General features: G+C 36.0%; 1 pseudogene across 1 annotated transcript in view; it reads left to right on the forward strand.

The window, feature by feature from the left end:
• The first annotated feature begins 310 nt into the window (after positions 1–310).
• Positions 311–15,831, forward strand: part of LOC308270794 (nuclear ubiquitous casein and cyclin-dependent kinase substrate 1-like) — a 148,759-nt pseudogene continuing 133,238 nt past the window's right edge. Inside the window, exons 1-3 of the transcript in view lie at positions 311–364; positions 2,151–2,242; positions 14,564–14,626. The product of the transcript in view is annotated as a nuclear ubiquitous casein and cyclin-dependent kinase substrate 1-like (transcript). The remainder of the gene's footprint in view (positions 365–2,150; positions 2,243–14,563; positions 14,627–15,831) is intronic.

Genomic DNA, 15,831 nt, shown 5'->3' on the forward strand with positions numbered 1-15,831 from the left:
TTGGCAGATTTTACAAAGGGCTGCACACTAAGAAAAAGAAAGGTAATGATGTGTGTTTATCTTACAGTGCCTTTGCATTTCAGCATTTCAATCTTGTGTACAATTCTTATCAATGAAAGGAGTCGTTAAACCTTAACAAAAGCTAAATGAAAAGAAATGCTAAACTATAAAATGGAATGAAAAAAACTGTCATTAGGTGTAACCTAAACAGGCTGTGTGTGGTTTCTCAGAATGACAAGTAAACAATAAACACTAAGTGTTGTCAAGTAGTTTGGACAAAAAGTGTTTTCATGCATGTGCAAATAGGGAGATGTGCTGTAGCAAGCACCGAGTCACAGGACCTTTGTGGGCAACCACATGGACAGTAAGTAGGAAGCCTTCACCTTCCAGGGTGGCCTTTTTACCTCCTTCAGTCAGGGTGACAGGAATTCTTTCTCCCTAATTAAATGTCCAATGGCCCTTTATTCTTTTCTATCCTTCCTTTCCTTTCCTTTTATTTTTCTTTTATTTTTTGGCTGTTTATTTAAAGCACTTGAAAGAATTTTTGTAAGAACTAGTCCCTTTTGGATTATTTTAGTGGAAAAACTTTCTGAAATCCCAATATGCAGTACTAGCATTCATAGAATTTATTCATAATAAAAGTAGAACTCCTTTTTCACTGTTCAACGGGGTCATGAAAATTAATATCCAGGTTATTTTTTGTTGTTGTTGTTGTTGTTGTTTTGGTGGTACTGGAGTTTCTGGAAGCCCTTCTACCTATGGGCTACACTCCCAGACCTATTTTGTGCTTTTTATTTGTAAACAGGGTCTCTTAAGCCAGCGGGCTGGCTTCCAACCTGCGTGATCCTCCTGTCTCCACCTCCCAAGCTCGGGAATTACAAACGTGCGCCACCACGCCCAGCTCTTCCTTTTTTGTCTTTAATCTGAAACCTCAAATTCCAGGACTAGAAAATTTACATAAATAAATGAAGCCAGTTGTGTGTAAGGTAGGTGTAAGACAGAGTGTAAAAAGGCGGTACCTAGGATAGTGGAGAGTGTACATCTGTCCAAAGGATACATTTGTTTTCTAAATGTTAAAATATAGTGCCATCTGAATAAAACATATCTTTGGGATGACTTCCCAGGCTATTTTTTAATTTTAATATAACTACTGAAGTTAATCAGAAGAGATTAAGCAAGCCAATATTCTTCCAACCAGAGTTAAAAGTCTATGTCAGATATATAATGAGAAAAGTAAAGATTCCCCTATTCTCCTCTCTGAAATAAAGCAAACACTAATCACCCATAAAATCACCAAATGTTTTGCTAACAAACCCACATATTTGAACCATTATGTTCTTCATTTATTTGTGACCTTTACAATAACTCCTATATAGTGTCGCTACACACAAGTCATTTTGATTCATAAGACAGACCTTTACTGAAGAAAGCAAAATAATAATAATATATACATATTGTATATTTTGACACCTTTCAGCTGAGGCTGGTAGGAAACTTTCCCAACTTCATGCTGTAGTGATGGTAATATTCATTTGATCCACCAGGAATCAAGTCTGCGATATCTTTGTCAAAGGCTAAGTATGCTGCTTTGACTTTAACTGTTGACACTGATCTTAGCACCAAGTATCTAGCAAATATAACCTCAGCATCTGGGTCTAAAGATATATGTTTTCCAATTTGAGAAGTAGAGAGTATAATGAGCTAGTTTGCTGAAATGGGCCACAGGCTATTCATATATATTATCTATTCCCCTATCGTAATCATTTGGTTATTATAATGATCTCTAAAGATGGTTATTATCCTACATTGACAAAGAGGCTGAGGTTCAGAGAGGTCAATGACTTGGCGTAGAAAAGGCTGCAAAACCTAGCTGCAGCCATGCAGGTTTTTTATTTTCCTCAAACTATATCAATTTTCTGATTTCCTAAGTTTGAAGGAAAATACTGTGTTTGCGGTACTTCTGTTTAGGCTCCGCTTTTCTGTTCCTTTGATTTATAAATTTTGAAAACATGGTCACTATCATTGCAGCAAGCCTAGACTTGTGTTGAAACTCAAAGACACTGTCATGCTTGTGTTCTTTTATTAAACATGGAATAACTGTGAGTCAAGACACATAAGGTGATTAGTTTTTCCTAATGTCCTTTTGGTAGACTTTAGCCAGTAGATTAGAAGAGAAGATAGTAATCATGGAGGAGAAACAAAGATGGAGGCTGGTGGCAGCAGATGAATTTAGTACAGGCAGGTTAGTGTGTACTGGTAAAAATACTGGTGGCGATTGTCACAGAAGCCATCAGCTCCTCCCTTTCAGGGAATCATATGGCTGTGAATTCTTTCTTGTAAAACTCTTACACTCTGCTGTTGGACAAAGAAAAAATTCAGCCTCACTCACTAGGAACCCAGTTCTCACCTTTAATTCAGGAGGAAAAATTTATTGACATTCTATAGACTGGAAAAAGTAACAAAAAGATCTATCCAATGACTTCTACCTTTTGTCCTATTTTTCTCCATATCTGTGCCTTTTCTTCCTTTTTCCCATAAGAGGTTCAAATTTTCTGATTTGTTTTATATTTTTTATAATATGAATTTTAGTTCTACTTAATCTGTCATTGTGCTTAAGTTTTAATCTTGTACAGATTAAAATATTAATATTCTTGGAGTAGTTTGTTTCATAGTCTCTTGAATAAAATGTGACCTAGAAGTTATTAAACAGACACAATTTCTGAGTATCTAATACATGGGTCTGGGATTAACAACAACTTTATTTGCTCCAGGTCCTAGCTCTTGCCACTTACTAGGCGTGTGAATTTAGGCCTGTTTCTAAGGCTTTCTATGACTCCTCTCTAATATGGTAATAATAAGAATATGTAAGCATGTAAAATTTAGAAGGTAAAGCTCTTAGAACAACACATGGCGCACAGTAAATTGTCCTATAGCATGTTATTGCTACCATTAATATTTGCGTGATTTAATGCAAGTTACTCAAAGTTTCTAATATTCCATTTTTTATTTGAAAATCAAAATAAAATTATTTTCTTTACTGTTGTGTTGTAAATCCTAACAGATATAATCTACGTAAAGCACACTTGCTTAGCCAGTACACCCAGTAAACACTTTGCTTCCCATTTAAATCCCAAACCTCCTCATTTCTGGGGATCTTCACCTCTCTTTACCTTGTCAATTTTTCCCCACATTCATACCATGGATCTTGCCCATGCCTGTAAGAGAGAAGTCTCTAACATTTTAAATTCTAACCTTCCCATTCCCTGGTCACAGAATTCTATGCCCTGACATCACTCTGTTTGGTAAAACCCTGACCTTGGTCTAGTTATCAACCCTCTTGCTCTGACATCTAAGCAGCCAAGTGCTCATGGAAAAATGGGGAAAAAAAAAAACTAGTGCCACCAAAATGTTATAGTTTCCAACTAATTTAGATCTTAATGGTGCTTGGAAATGTTTTTTTTTTTTAATCTTTTATTCTCCTACTCCCTTCTGCCTCTCAACATCTTTCAGTGATTAGTCAAACTGTCTCTGCTTTCCTTAATTTTTTTCTATTTTTCTTTTAGAACATAACATACTTAACAAAGATAGTAAAAGTTTCCAAGCAAGAATGTCACAAGTATGGGAACTGATAGACAGGTACTCAAATAATTTCCTAGGAAAAATAGCAGATCCATCTTCTACACTTAACTTTCCTTCCCCCGGGCCTTGACTCTGGAGTCTAGAATCTAGCTCTTGCATGTGAACTCTCTCTCTCTGCTTGTCATGAAGAAAATGCTTTCTGCCATCTGAGAATAAAAGAATAAAAGTCTCTTCATCAGATTCTTAGCTCTTTATCTTTCTTCCTCAATAACTTTTTGTCTCTCTCTCTCTCTCTCTCTTTTTTTTTTTTTTTTACTACTGGATCTTTTCCAAAATAATGGAAATAAACTCAGGTCTCTCTAACTGTAACAGAAAAAACAAACAAACAAACATCTTTGTACTGCAAATTAAAAATGGGCACAAATCCACCCCCCTCATAATCAGAAAATCCCAATAATTCTACCTTGTTAGTAGCTCTAGGTTTCTAAATTTCAATTTGTTCATCTTCTTTATAGCTTATTACTTCTACCTGAATTACTGCCTATAATTTCACTTCTAACTTACTCTCTCTGATTCCAGACTTTTCTGTCTGATACATCTTGACCTTCTAATGAAAGTAGTATTTTCAACAAAAATGATCTTATCGCGTATTTTCTGAAAAACTCTCTACTAACTCCCATTGCCTACCAAATAAAGAGCAAATTCCTCAACATGCCAAGCAAATCCTTCTAAAGCATCTGATTACTTTACTGTTCTTATCTTACAACACTCTACCCCTGCATGTTTGTCTTAATGTGCTAAGCCATTTTCAGTGTCCTGAACACACCATTTTCTCTTTGTCCCAGGAACTCTGCACTGGTTGTTCACCTGCCTAAATACTCCTTTCCTTTCTCAAATTGTCTGGAGTTTTTCTGTTCTCAACTAAAGACTCACCTCCCTTAGGAAGTTTTCACAGACTTTCTATGACGGACTGATTTACTCCTATGTTCTTTCACATCACCCTATTTATACCTTTATCTTCTCCAGAAAGGAATTATAAAACATCACAATTCTCCGTCAACTTGCCAAGTTCCTCGTAGCCTAAGAACTCTTTGAGAACACAGAATGATTTCTGTATTATATACCTAAATCTATAGAAAACACTCAAAATATTAGTTGATTCAAACTGAATTTCCTTTCGGGAAACCTGAAGCTAACGTAGTGTGAGCTGTAAGCTTGCTTGATCTCTGTGTCTGAGTCTCTTCCCTACAACTGTAGAGGAAAATGGTCCCTTAGAGTGGGTCTATGCCTGAACCTTGTTAGTTTATTTCTCTGGACCTTAAACATTATACAATAACACTATTCTGGTGGCTAGAGCCATGCTCCTGAGTGATAAACGTTTTTAGTGTTAATTATTGAACTCTGAATTTCCGAGCAGTTTAGGGTAGACTTTAAATTGATCATGGGCCTTGCATGCAAACAGATCCAGATGTCAATCTCATTTTGGAATTTGCTAACTCTATGAATTTGGATATTACAACTGTTCGAAGCTTTAATTTTCTTCCTTGTAAAAACGAGATAAGAATATTTATAAGTTATAATGATAAGATCCAGTGCCTAATTCAGTGATTTCATAATCCTAATATCCTTCTCCTCTGGCCCTCCCCTGCTGTATTCCCCTGAGCAATGAATGCTGGCCTAAAGAGATACTGCACACTATTTTTTTCTAAATTTTGATCTCATTGCTTGCCTGCCTTCTCTACTGTGCTTTGTTTCTCCCACTAGTCTTAGGATTCTGTGTTCACATGGTAAGCTGGATGTACAAAGTACATGCCTTGCCTTAAGTAGGTGAAGCACTAATTCCTAAGACTCCAAATTTTTAATTCTACAATTAAATATAGAATTGAAGTTAGTTCAGATAAGCATTAATAAACTTCTTCTTCAACATTAAAATGAAAGGGAGTAAAGAATATCATTTACTATATCTTACAAACAACAGAATATATCCTTACAAATGACAGAAAATTTGACTCTTGTGACTCAGATAAATAAAGGTTTATTGTTCTCAAATACAAGATATTCAAAAGTAGACAATACCAGGCTGGAGTAGATACTTAAGATCATATTAAGCTGGGTATGCTGGTATGTTGCTGTAATCCTAGTGCATGGGAGGCTGAGATAGGAGGATCTCAGTTCTCCAGGTCAATATGTGGTAATTTAAAGAATTTCTGTTTCAAACTAAAAAATGCAAAGAACTAGGGGTATAGCTCAGTGGTAGAAAACCCCTGGGTTCAATCTCTAGTATTACATGTGTGCGCATGCGTGAGCACACACACATAAGAAGAATTAAATTAACACTGACAACAAAATTATAAGTTATTTCACCCTTCTGCTCTGCTGGACAGTTGTTCTTGGGCCACTTGACTCGTGTTTGCAGCAAGCATGTTATAAGCAGAAGGAGTAGGACAAATGAAAGACAGGAATCATCATAAAAATACTTACCAAATTAATAATTAATTTCTGTTAACATCTCAATGGCTTTTTATCCCTTGAGCACCTTCTGTGAAGGTGGCCAAAAGAAAGGAAGTACTAGCTGAGCTGTGAAAGGCCAGTCAGCACATGTCTCATTTTTTGTGAATCAAAATTTTGAGAAAATAATGAGATGAGATTTCAGAATGACAAAGTAAAAAGCTCAGTAGAATTTCTCCACAACCAAATAATTTAATTGGTAAAAATTTTTAAAAAATTCTTAAAAGTCTCTGGTAATTGTTCTAAAAGCATAGTACAAATGGAGAAACGTTCATTCAAGAAAACCTACTCAATCTTTAACAATTGCAAGATTCTATGAAATTTGACCCATCATTCTTCCTATTATGAATTTACCCTAAGCTCTACTTTAAAGGCCTATGCTGGACATGTGTAGTCAGAAAGATAGTCTCCTTTCTAAATTCTCAGCCTGGGTCTATAGCTGTTGTTTTGTTTTGTTTTGTTGTTTTATTTGTTTTAGTTGTACTAGGGATTTAATGCAGAAGTATTCTACCTCTGTGCTACAACTCCAGCCCTTTTTATTTTTTATTTTGAAACATGGTCTTGCACCCTCATGGTATATAGCAGCCTCGATTGACTCCCTGGGTCTGAGACTTTGTGATACAACCCAGTAAAGGAGTAGTGGTGACTGAGATACCACAGACTCAAGATCCAGAGCACCATAAGTGAAGTTGTAGTGACCCAGGGAAGAACCCAGAGAAGGTACAAACTTCCGAAATCATGGGAAAGAGAAATAACAATGGAGAAGTTAATTCCCACAACCCCACAACATCAAACCTGATAACACAGAAATTCAGAGATCTCTAGATGATCAAATCAGGAAAATAACTGTAGAAATAATAGAGGACTTTCGAAAAGAATTCAGAGAGAGTCAAAAAGAAATAAAGGATGCAATCATTGAAGTAAAAGCCTCAATTCAAAGTATAAACAACAGATTAGACCACATGGAGAATAGAATCTCGCTCCTAGAAGATGATCACTCCAAAAATGAACGCATAAGCTGGGCGTGGTGGTGCATGCTTGTAATCCCCGCACTTGGGAGGCAGAGACAGAAGGATCACGCAGGCTTGAAGCCAGCCGCGCGCGCTGCCTTAGGAGACCCTGTTTCCAAAATTTAAAAAAATGTAAAAATAGGTCTGGGAGTGTAGCCCAGAGGTAGAAGGGCTTCCAGGAACCCCAGTAACACACACACACACACACACACACACACACACACACACACACACACAGCATAGTTTCTAATTTAGAAAAAAAAATTCGGCAGCAGGAATTTGACATTGAAGAAATATGGGCCCATTTTAAGAGAGCTAACCTAAGAATAATTGGAATAGAGGAGGGAAAAGAAGGTAAAACCAAAGGGATCAATAATCTCTTCAAGGAAGTGATAGCAGAAAAATTTCCAAACATAGAGCAAGAGGTCGATACACAGGTCCAGGAAACTTATAGAACTACCTTTAGACAGGATCAGAGAAGATGATCTCCATGCCACATAATTGTCAAAATGACTAATGTAGAAGCCAAGGAGAGAAGCTTAAAGGCAACAAAAACAAAAGGCCAAGTGACATTCAGAGGCAAACCAATTAGAATCACTCCAGACTTCCCAAACCAAGTCATGAAAGCCAGAAGGGCTTGGAGTAACATATTCCAAACTCTGAAAGAAAACAACTTCCAGCCAAAAATTTCCTACCCAGAAAAACTATCTATCAAATTAGATGGGGTAATAAGAAGCTTCCATGACAAACAGAAACTGAAGGAATTTATGTCTTCAAAACCAGTGCTAGAGAAAATACTCAAGGAGATTAACTGCAAAGAAGAAATAGGTAATACATGCCAGAACCAAAGAAACAAGATTTCCCATCCAGCAGACAATTAAGCAAAGAAGAATAAACAGTATTTCAAACAGAAATAAAATCTTAACATGTTAGGAATTAAAAATTATCTCTCTATAATCACACTGAATGTAAATGGCCTCAATTCCCCAATAAAAAGACATAAAGTGGCAAATCAATTAAAAACCAGAATCCATTCATCTGCTGCTTACAAGAAACACACCTTACAAGTAAAGATAGTAACAAACTCAAGGTAAAGGGCTAGAGCAAGGTAATTCATGCTAATGGAACTCGAAGACAAGCAGGAGTAGCAACTGTAATATCAGACAAGTGAGACTTCAAACCCAAACTTATTAGAAGAGACCAATAAGGTCATATTTTACTGGTAAAAGGAATAATCCAGCAAGAGGAAATAACAATAATCAACATCTATGCCCCAAATATAGGTGCAGCTACTTGCATAAATCAAACTCTTTCTGACATGAAATCACACATAAATCCCAATACAATATTACTGGGAGACTTCAACACACCTCTCACAACACTAGACCGATCTTCCAGACAAAGGGTCAGTAAAGATGCCTCAGAACTAAAGAATACCATTAACCAAATGGACCTGTTGGACACATATAGAATATTTCACTCAACTACAATGGAGTTTACATTTTTCTCAGCTGCTCACGGAACCTTCTCCAAAATAGATCACACTAAATATATGAGCACTAGCAAATTTAAAAAATGTTACATACTTCCCTGTGGTTATTCAGACCATAATGGAATGAAACTAGAAACCAACTATAAGAAGACCCAGAGAAACAACATAAACATGTGGAGACTGAACACCACATTTCTGAATGAAGAATGGGTCATAGAAGATGTAAGAGGTGAAATCAAGAAATATCTAGAAACAAATGAAAATAAATATAAAACATATCAAAACCTCTGGGACACTTTGAAGGCAGTATTAAGAGGAAAATATATAGCACTGAGTGCTCACATAAGAAAAACAGAAAATCTTCAAATAAATAACCTTACAACACACCTCAAAGCCCTTGAAAAGCAGAAACAATTGAACCCCAAAGCCAGTAGAAGACAGTGAATTATTAAAATTACAGCAGAAATTAATGAAATAGAGAATAAAAAAATACAGAAAATCAACAAAACCAAAAGCTGGTTTCTTGAAAAAATTAACAAGATAGATAAACCACTAGCAAACCTAACTAAAAAAAGAGAGAATCAACCCAAATTATGAAGATAAGGGATGAAAAAGGAGAAATTACTACTGACAGTGTAGAAATCCAGAGGATTATCAGAAACTACTTTGAAAAACTATACTCCAACAAAATGGAAAATCTGGAGGAAATCGACAACTTCCTAGATAAATACAACCTTCCTAAACTGAGTCAGGAAGATATAGAACACTTAAACCAACCAATAACAATCAAAGAGATTGAAACAGCAATAAAGAGCTTACCATCAAAGAAAAGCCCAGAACTAGATGGTTTCCCAAGTGAATTCTATAAAACCTTTATAGAAGAGCTAACCCCAGTACTCTTAAAACTATTTTGCAAAATAGAAAAAAACCAGTACTCTCCCAAATACATTCTATGAAACCAATATCACACTAATACCCAAACCGAATAAAGACAGTTCAAGGAAGGAAAACTACAGGCCTATATCTCTGATGAACTTGGATGCAAAACTATTAAACAAAATACTAGCAAAACCACATCAAGAAAATCATACACCATGACCAGGTAGGGTTCATCCCAGGGATGCAAGACTAGTTCAACATATGAAAATCAATCCATGTAATTCACCATATAAACAGAATCAAGAACAAAAATCACATGATCATTTCAATAGATGCTGAAAAAGTATTTGATAAAATTCAACATCCATTTATGATAAAAACACTGCAGAGAATTGGAATAGAAGGAACATATCTCAACATTATTAAGGCAATCTACAATAAACCTACTCCCATCATCATATTAAATGGGTAAAAACTTCAAGAATTCCCCCTAAAAACATTAATGAGACAAGGATGTCTATTATCACCACTTCTCTTCAATATAGTACTAGAGACTCTAGCCAGAGCAATAAGGCAAGAAAAGGAAATCAGAGGAGTACAAATAGGAAAAGAAAAACTCAAACTTTCACTATTTGCAGATGACATGATACTATATTTAGAAAACCCAACAAACTCAACCAAAAGGCTTATAGAACTGATCAACAATTTCAGCAAAGTATCTGGATATAAAATCAATCTCAAAAAATCAGAAGCTTTCCTGTACACCAACCATAAATCCACTGAAAAAGAAATTCAGAATACACTTCCACTCAGGACCTCCCACAAAAAATTAAATACTTAGGAATAAACTTGACCAAGGAGGTAAAAGATCTCTACAAAGAAAATTATATAACACTGAAAAAAGAAATTGAAGATCTTAGAAGATGGATCTTCCATGTTCATGGATTGGCAGAATAAATATCATTAAATGGCCATCCTTCCAAAAGTGATCTACAGATTTAATGCAATGCCCATTAAACTACCAAGATAATTCCTCACAGACATAGAAAAATCAGTCCTTAAATTTATCTGGAATAACAAAAAGCCCAGAATAGCCAAGGTAGTTCTCAGCAACAGAACATGCAGGAGGAATCACAATACCTGACTTTAAACTCTACTACAAAGCCATTGTAATAAAAACAGCATGGTACTGGCAATAAAACAGATACATAGACCAATGGAGCAGAATAGAAGACCCAGAAACAAGTCCACATACTCAGGCAATTGATCTTTGCAAAGGGGCCAAAAACATACACTGGACAAAAGATAGCTTGTTCAACAAATGGTGTTGGCAAAACTGGTTAACCATATGCAGAAAATTGAAAATTAATCCCACTTTCTCACCCTGTACAAAAGTCAATTCAAAATGGATCAAAGACTTGGAAATCAAACCAGAGACCTTGAAGCTCCTTGAAGAGGGCATAGGTCCAATACTGCAACTCATAGGCACAGATAAACACTTTCTCAACAAGACCCCAAAGGCACAACAAATTAAAAGGCAAATTAATACATGCTATTGCATGAAACTGAAGAACTTCTGTTCAGCAAAGGAAACTATCAAGAACCTCAATCGAGAGCCAACAGAATGAGAGAAGATTTTTGCCACCTACACCACCAATAGAGGACTAATATCTAGAATATACAGAGAACTCAAGAAACTCAACACTAAGAAAACAAAGCATCCAATAACAAAATGGGCAAATGAACTAAATAGACACTTCACAAAAGAAGAAATTCAAATGGCCAATAAATGCATGAAAAAATGCTCAACATCACTGGCAATCAGAGAGATGCAAATCAAAACTACCCTGAGATTTCACCTAAATCCAACTAGAATGGCAATCATTAAAAACACAAACAACAACAGATGCTGGGGAGGATGTGGAGAAGTGGGAACTCTAAGACATTGTTGGTGGAATTGCAAATAGTGCAACCACTTTGGAAAACAGTATGGAGAATCCTCAGAAGAATGGGAACAAATCTACCATTTGATCCAGCAATACCACTTCTGGGTATCTACCCAAAAGATAGAAAATCAAACTACCAAACTAATGCATGTGTATCTATGTTCATTGCTGCACAATTCACCATAGCCAAACTATGGAACCAGCCAAGATGTCCATCAACAGATGAATGGATTACAAAACTGTGGGATATGTACACAATGCAATTTTACTCAGCCATTAAAAAAAGCTCAATTACATCATTTTCAGGGAAATGGATGGAACTGGAGGACATTTTGCTAAGTGAGATTAGTCAGTCACAAAAAATAAGAAAACAGATGCTTTCCTTAATATGTGAGAGTTAGGAAGAAATGGGTCATAGGAGGAACTCTAGATGAAAAAGGAAATCCTAAAGAGGAGCAAACAAGGCAACCTAAAGGAGGATAAAAGAGGGGGGAAGAGGAAAATCTCTAAAACACACAATGTACTTCAACATATCGAAGTCAACCACTAAACCAAGCAAGGGAAGGAGGGACGGGGAGGGAATGGGGTGGGAACTGGGTAGGGCTTAAATCAGTGATGTGTACATGTATGTACACACAATTTTTTTTACCCCAATATGATATATGAATATAATGTACCAATAAAAAATTTAAAAAGATAAATAAAATAAAATAAAAAATAAAGCCAAAAAAGTAATCACAAAAAATAAATAATAAAATTAGATTTTTGTGATGTTTGTGCAAATACATTAAAAGTTAAATTATATACTCTAAAAATTGTATACTCAAAATTCACTTGTAATTATTTTTAATAAAGTTCTTTTAGAAAATGAAAATTAGGTAATAGCTAGTTTCAATAAGTGGATGAATAGTAGTATCATTGTATTATATAATAATTGGTAAATTTAATAAATCAGAATCTAGGCTCCTCACCAAATATTACTTAGTAATTTTTTTTCAGTACTAGAGATAGAAGCCAGGGGCATTCTACCTCTGAGCTACACCCACAGCCCTAGTTTTTATTCTTTATTTTTTATTTTTTGAAACAGGGTCTCACTGAGTTGCAAAGAGTCTCACTAAGTAGCTGAGGATGTCCATGAACTGAGATCCTCATGTCTCAGCCTCCCAAGTGCTGGAGATTACAAGTGTGCACCACCACTCATGGCTTTTTGGTAATTTTTCGAAGGGGTTTGTTTTGAGTCCTCCCCACTTTCCACTAAAGACAAATGGCTATACACACTATTAATTTTCTAGAGTTACCATAATAATTTCTACAAATTTAATGGTAAGACACAAAACAATTTTATTATTTTGCAGTCTATAAGACATGGGTCTTGTTAGACTAGAAGCAAGATTGTAAGTAAAGCTGTATTCACTTCTGAGAGCTCTAGGGTAAAGTCTGTTTTCTTTCACTGCTTTTAAAGTTGTCCACATTTTTTGCTCATGGCCCACATCCTCCATTTTCAAATCCAGCAATGTAGTATTTCTCTGACCATACTTTCGTCATTATATCTCTGTCTCTGACCGTCCCATACAGGTAACTTAGGGTAATCTCCCCATCCCAAGGTTTTCAATCACATCTGTAAAGTCCTTTTGCCAGGCACCATAACAGGTGCACAGGTTCAAAAGATTCAAACATAGCAGTTGTTATAAGGGACTATGCTTCTGCTTATTATTTCACCAATTTCTCTGTGCTCTTGGAAATTCTTTGGCTAGGTCTCCAAACTTTGGAATAACTTTATAATTGCATTTGACTACTCCTATAATTTGGATCCAAAATGTTCCCCAAAGGCCCATGTGTTAAGCTTGGTCCCAGCTCAACACTATTGTATGCTTTTATGTCATTGTGGCATGCTCTCAAAGGAAACGGTAGGAGCCTGGCCTCTTCCTCTTTCTCTGTTCTCCTCTCAGCCATAAGTTGAACGATTTTGTTATTCAAGCTCCTTCTGCCATGATGAGCTGGCTTACCAATAGACCCACAAACAATGGGGCATATCCATCGTGAACTGAAGTTTCTAGAACCATGAGCCCAAATCAACTTTCTCTCTTTATAAGTCAATTATCTCAGATATTTGTTATAAATAATGAAAAGTTGACCAACACAACTGCAAATGGATTTCTTTTAGGAGCCAAATTTTTTTTTTGTAAAGAGCTTATAAAATATTTTATTGGTGCATTGCAATTATACATCATAGTGAGGTTCAATGTGTTAAAAATATATATGTACACAGTTATTTATATATGTCTTTCCACATCTGACCCTGGTCCCCACTCTTCTCTCTACACACAGGTTAGTGAGCATATTAGTCAGTATTTTTACTGTAATAATCCAAAGATTGACCATACAACTTAAAAGAAAAAATATATATTTGCTCATTTTTGGAGATTTTGATTTCAACCCATGTGAGGCTGGGGACCTTGGATAAAAGGGCATGACAGCAGAAAGCTAAAAGAAGGAGAGAGCAAGGCTTGCTTTCACATCAAGGAGGCCAGAAGTAACAAAGCAAGGGGAGGAGAAACCATAAAAATCCCCAACTTCTCCAGCCACACCCTACTTGCCCAGACCATCACCCAGATAAAACCATTACAATGGATTTATACACTGCTAGGATTACAACCTCATGACTCAGTTACAACTCTAAACAATTTATGAACTCTTCAGGGGCAATTCTATAAGTTCAACAGTGAGATTGATATTAGTATCTTTAGTGGTACAATAAATATTTTTCTTGGAATATTCCATGTAACAGAGTTAATTAACCTTTTTTTAGGGATTATTTGCAAATTTCATTTCAAATCACCATAAAATAAAATCAGTTTATCCTCCTAAATGAGCCTCTGAATTTTCAGGAATGCTCAAGATGCAAAAATGAACTAAAACAGGCCTCTGGGACTAGGTGCATTATAACCCAGTGAACTAAACTTTTCCTGTTGCTTAAATATAGGAATTATGACTAATCTGGTCTTGAGTACAACTGACAGTGATTAGTCATCCTGACAAGAGTGCCCCTTATGTGCCTTTGAGTACTCCTGTGAGCAAGTAATCTGGCTGCTACAATTTTATTGTCGCTAAATGATGTCCTTTCTTTTTTTTTACCATTTATGTTGTAGGTGTTGGATACAAGAAGGAGCAAATGACACTCAAAATACTGTGAAAGGAAAAAGCATCATGAGGTAAGAACAATGGGATCACTTTAGACTATTCTTGGAGATATTGTTATTTTCAGCCCACTTTAGTCATTTTCTTGGTCAACATGTCCTCGTATTATGTAAAAGAATGAAGCATAACTATATGAAAGGCAAGTTAAAAATTCACAAAACAAGTGCTTTTAGACAGACAGCAGTGTGATATTTAATAGAAACATATGGCCATTCTCTTTCTTTCAACAATTTTTTTTCTCTCCAGGCAAGGTCTGAACATCCCATCCATGATTCTATCTATTGCACTATCACAACTTTTCATAATTCATCAGAACCCAGTGTCATTATTGATAAGCAAACATAGACATCCTAAAAATTCATAAGCACTATAAATTGCTGTGTGATTGGCTGAGTGCATTGATATCTTACTTTATGTTCATTTTATTCCCCCATTAAAATGAAGTAAAGCAAAGTTGTATTCTGTCACAGCCTACTCTGTCAGTAAAAGCAAGGGAATGGCAACATGAAAGACATAGTTAGTGGCTATAAGATGACAAGAGCAGAAATTTTCTGTGAAGGATGGAGACAATAATGTTCTCAAGGAAAATTTTGATCACCACGGGCAGAAATATAGAGTTTATTGTGTAATCAGTGGCTTATTAGAATTACCTCTTTGAGAGTTTTTAAAACATGGATTTGGGCAGGACTGATTGATAATTAGCTGGTATTTGGGACCATTCTGACTTTTTGCAGCCATGATACATGCTCACTGGCCAGCAACGTTTTTCTGATTGGTTAGCGTTTCTGTCATTATCACTTGTCAGTTTCTTTGAACATTGCCACTCGATGCTGAGACCTTATGTCTAGAGAGGCTGTGTCATTTGGTTTGGATGAGGCTGGAGCAGAGGATTTTGAAACAAAACAAAACAAACACACAAATAAAACCCTCCAGGTGATATTGACATCTGTGAAGTCAAGACTGAGGAACACTGTCATAGATGAGTGAAAGCAAGTTTAAGTTCCTCAAGGTGAGTGCCAAGATGACCACATCATTCTAAAGGGATGATTAATCTGAAACCTATTGAAAGGATGAAGAAGTTGAGCCAGGGAAGCCATTGATTCATGAACGCAACAAGCCATTCTGAATTTTATTTCTGGGCACTGGGCCATAGTGCCAGCCCAGTTGAAGAGATGTAAGGGGTAATGTCCGAAGAAAGGAATGGGCTCTTCAGGTATCA

Source organism: Muscardinus avellanarius (assembly GCF_963383645.1).
Source record: "Muscardinus avellanarius genome assembly, chromosome: 1".
NCBI classification, from domain to species: Eukaryota; Metazoa; Chordata; class Mammalia; order Rodentia; family Gliridae; genus Muscardinus; species Muscardinus avellanarius.